Below are 4,883 nucleotides of genomic sequence, written 5' to 3' on the forward strand. Positions count from 1 at the left end.
TTGTGTGTGTGTGTGTGTGTGTGTGTGTGTGTGTGTGGAGATTTTGCACCATTAGTTGATGTCATTTAGTGGTCTCCATTTCCTTATTTGTTCAACAGATACTAGAAGTCAGTGTACTTACATGTAATGTAAACAAAAATATTGTACACTAAATAGAAAGATGTAATAGGACGTTCAATGAGAATACAAAAACAGTGTCAAATTCAGCAATATACGAAAATATTATGGGATAAAAATTACAGTCTAAATGAACACAGTATGTAAATGATTTTCACCAATTTGTAAGAAATCAAGGTTAATGGAAGTACACAGTTTATTTATTTTGATTTGGGATAGAAAGAAAATATATTTGAAAACAACAGACACACAACATGCCATAGTTCATTACAATCAGGAATTATGCCATAAGGTAAAATAGACAGTAATAAAAAAATTACTGTGCAAGATGGGTGATGAAAGTTTAACAAAAAATATTTAACTTGGGGCCAGAACAAGGGTAAAAATATCTTTGTAAATCTTCAGTGATGTTCCTTTCTCTTTCAAATCTCTTAAAAGTGCCAATCTCATACTTGAATCTCTTGTTGCAGTAAATTTATTTATAAATGATACAACCCTTCATCTCAAATCTTATTTTTTAGACTAAGGGACTTCAACAGTCCATATCAGCTTCTTTTTATTTTTTATTATAAACCTCATTATACTTCATTTTTTATTTGAATTTGATAATTTCAAAGTTTTATAAGCAGGGGTAGATTGGGAGCCTAAAACAACCCAGGTAAATAATCAAAAATCAGGATGACACACACACATATATATATGTAGAGAGTGAGAGAGATGTACAGTAAGTTAGTCAGTAGCACTGAGACAGTATAACCAGATTAGCATCCCGCTGGCCCAGGCATCAGCAGCCCACCAGGAATTTGCCCAGTGTCTCAATCCACCCGTTTGTAAGCTACACATATAATATTTACCATCAATTAAATATCCTACCTGTTTATTTTCTAAAAGCATTAAATTGAAAAAGAAATATATTTCTTTTCAACTATTTTGATTGAACTAAACATGAAGCTTTAAAAACAGCTGTTTCAAGAAATAAGATTTCTTAATTAAAACTGGAATAACAAGTTTATTTATGATACAATAGGTTTCAACAAAAACAAATGCTTTTCATTACATAACTAAATTCTAGTAAACTATATACATATCCAAGTATCTCATCACTAACAGTGGTCATACTAACAAGTCTTATAACAAAACGTATGGACATCAAGACCCATTTGGTTCTTCAAGGGTGTCTTTGCACATCCATCCTTGAGAAAAGTAAAAATTTAAGCCCACCCTTTGCTTCTCTGGAAATCATCGATTCCCTTCTGCAAGCAACTCATTCCCCAAGTCAATCACATGATTAGAAAAATAAAACTGTCTTGACTAGGAATTAGCCTGTCTTTTCCAAATTTTAAACTTCACTCCTCTTGTCCTTTTATCTTCAAAATAAGAGCATAAAGAAATCAGTCCTCTATCCTATAAATCCTCTGAAAACTTTTGTAATCTTCAATAAAGATCATCTCTTATCTTTTACCCTTGTTTTCTCAAAAGAAAATAAGAGAGCTTACCCTATCTCTGTAATATGACCAAACCTAAATCATCCTACTGGCTCTTCTCTGAACTTTTTCCAGTAAGTCAATGTCCTTTCTTAGATAAGGAGACCCAACCTGTACACAGCATGTCGAGTGAAGGCTAACTAGTAATTTGTAGACATGTATATGTATATATATATATATATATATATATAATTACCCTATTTGACTTGTAATCAATGTCTATAAATACAGTAAAATTCTATTAGCTTTAATACTAGCAACAAAGTACTGCTCCAATGGTTTAAGTGACTTATCAACTGCAATACCAAGACCTTTTTCTTCAGTTATACTATTACACAGTTTCACATCTGTATTAAATGTGTGATTCTGATTAATGATAACCCAAGTGTATTACCTTGCATTTACTATAATTTAAACTAATTTGTCAAGTATTTGTACTTACCAATCAATTCAAGTAATTCTATAATACCTGAACACCCTCAATACACCTAGAAGTAAATTTTTTACTAATTGTGCCCTTATCATTGATGTAAATAAGAATGAGCAAAATCTTAAGCATTGATCTTTGAGGTACTCCACTAGCAACATTTTAGGTCCAGTTTGACTGGACTCTGTTAATAACCTATTAATAATAAATAATCTAAATACACCAAATCCATATCCTATTCTTCATTCAGCTTTAATTAAAGCATTTGATTCATTTGTTTTTGTGTTATCAATAAAACTATGTTTCAAATCTTTCTTTTTTGTTGATGCTTTTAAAACAATAGAATTAGCATGTATGCAATCTTACATAGCTATGCTTAAAAGAATGCATAAAAATGTATCAGGGGATACAAGAAACTTTATGTTGGATTCACACTAGCTTTTAAAACATTAGCTCAGAAGCACCATTTTCCTAAAAATAACAGGTATACAGAATACAAATACGAAGAGAAAACATAAATGTGAGAATAAGACAATCATGCTGTAGAACATAAAACATATATGCTGAAATATAAAAATATGGCAAGATTATGATGCTGAAAAAATGTTAAAATTAGTTTACCCTATCGATTGCGGCTGCTCTAAATGCACGCAGAATTTCTGCAAGCTGTACACCATGTATGGCACACTTGCATTCAACTGCCGGTGGCAGGCTGTACCCTATATGGGGAATGAGCATTCAATGGGTTAAGGAACCACCACATAAATGCAATAGAAATACATCACAGTTACGCATAACACTATAAGATTGTGCACACACTACTTATAACATATAGTTCAATGTGTCAACATTGTGTCTGTAAGTGACACTTTAAATATTTGTACCTTCAGGGACATAAATGTTTAACTGATTGAATAGCCATGCCCTGGAGAGACTTGTGTAGAGCAGATCATGGAAAAAATAGGTTCAACTAAGTGCAACCCCAACTAACAGACATCTGTTTTATCAAATTATATTCAGATCATGGAAAAAATAGGTTCAGCTAAGTGCAACCCCAACTAACAGACATCTGTTTTATCAAATTATATTACTGCAAAATTAGAAAATAAAATGAGAGCACTGAAACATTTAATTCTACTTATAATCTACAAAAATCATTTAGTATTACATTTATGATATGAACATATTTTGTACAGGCTACATAAAAAAAAGAGAGAGAGATTTTGACTTACTTCCACCTATAACATTAAAATGGATGCCAATTAAAAAAAACAAAAATTAAGATGCTTCAACTAAAGATGTACAATATGCCCATAAAAAGATATGTGCAACAAAGGTTTCAAAAAGATATTAGAAAAACAATTATAACAAGCATAGCTGAGAAACCTATAGGAACCATATAACTAGTAGGGAAAATTATAGAAATCAATATACTATCACATCTTAATAAGACCCACACACACATTTGAGCTAGTTATTTATAGTATCTTTATAAGCTGACTTTCATACAGTTTTTAAAGAAAGAAACAAATTTCAATTAAGCAATTTCAATCAAATTTTTTTTCAATGTTTCTATTTAATTCTTTTCATTTATCCCTGGTTGCTTTTCATTTTACCCATTCACTTTTTAATATGACCCCTGTACAATGGTACATCTACTACTAGATTAAACCACACTTGCTATAAATTATGAAACTCCAAAGTTACCATAAGTAGTCAAAATTATCATACTTACCAAAAAACAAAAGTAAAGTTGACTGTGAATATGATGGCAGCAGAAATTTTCTGTTTTCCTGACTAACGTTAGTTTCTTGTGTAGTGTTCCTATTATAGGTTAGTAGTAAACTGTAATACTTTCTAATAGGTTATGTATTTGGGATATATTTTAATAATACAAATTATAATGCACAACCTTCATGTTTTGTTGTATCCTATTAGTATTACTACTACTAGTTTATGAAAGAACTTGAAACATATGTATTGCATATAAATTATGATGTACAACCTTCTTCACGGTTTTGTTATGCCATATTAGTATATATAATACTGCAACATCTGTATCGTATGGTTAGGTTAGAAACTTAGTTATCAATGTACAAATCAGTACTAATATTATTAACACGTGATAGTGATACAAATTATCAAGGTAGAAAAATCAGAAAAATATAACGGTTAACCAAACCATCCATAATTTCTATAAAGTAAAATACGTATAAGCTATCACTTAAGTTTTTGCATGCTTTTAAAACCTATAACTATAAGTAGAACTTAGAAGTAGTTTACGTAAATTATTAATACTAATAGTAGTACTTACTAAGTACAGCATCTTCATTACTATAAAAGTATAAACTAATGTATAAGTATAAATTTTAAAGTTTAACACAAGTAATCTATAATTTAACATACATGTGATATGGTATTTTCAAACATCCAAAACATTTTTAAGTTAGTTTTCTAACTTATATACCGGTCTCATTTCATACTTAAGGCACTAATAGTAATATTAGTTACGGTAACTTTATAACAGTCAGTTTTTAGTAATATATAAATCGTAACATTGGTAATTAGAAAATGTAGGCTTAACGATCCTTATACGTGTCTATCTTTATACACGAGATTTCACGAGAAAATTTACAGATTTATTTACATTTTACAACTGCAATTCGTAATTCTTCAAATTATTTTCAATTATAATTAAAATTTAACACTACTAGTTTTAAAATTTAGAATTTATTCCTGAAAAAAGCCATTTATTTGTTATAAATGATGTTCGACTTGGAAAATTTTTTGTAAGCTCAATATTTTGTATTTGTATTTTGTACTAATGGCAAAGTTATTTAAGACAATGTGTTGTT

At 29.7% G+C, this 4,883-nt stretch overlaps 1 protein-coding gene across 12 annotated transcripts in view; it reads right to left on the reverse strand.

The window, feature by feature from the left end:
* LOC106461667 (serine-rich adhesin for platelets-like) overlaps window positions 1-4,648 on the reverse strand; it is a 75,640-nt gene extending 70,992 nt beyond the window's left edge. For 6 of the 12 annotated variants that reach the window (XM_013921512.2, XM_022388686.1, XM_022388683.1 and 3 more), the window contains exons 1-2: window positions 4,435-4,638; window positions 3,764-3,852 (exon numbers count right to left, since the gene is read on the reverse strand). The gene's annotated coding sequence lies outside the window, so the exon portion shown is untranslated. Of the gene's footprint in view, window positions 1-1,613; window positions 1,713-3,763; window positions 4,322-4,342 lie in introns of those variants that run through there. The other 6 variants (XM_022388677.1, XM_022388676.1, XM_022388681.1 and 3 more) reach the window with 6 other exon arrangements.
* Between the last annotated feature and the right edge of the window lie 235 nt (window positions 4,649-4,883).

This window comes from Limulus polyphemus, unplaced genomic scaffold (genome assembly GCF_000517525.1).
Source record: "Limulus polyphemus unplaced genomic scaffold, Limulus_polyphemus-2.1.2 Scaffold1007, whole genome shotgun sequence".
Classification (NCBI taxonomy): domain Eukaryota; kingdom Metazoa; phylum Arthropoda; class Merostomata; order Xiphosura; family Limulidae; genus Limulus; species Limulus polyphemus.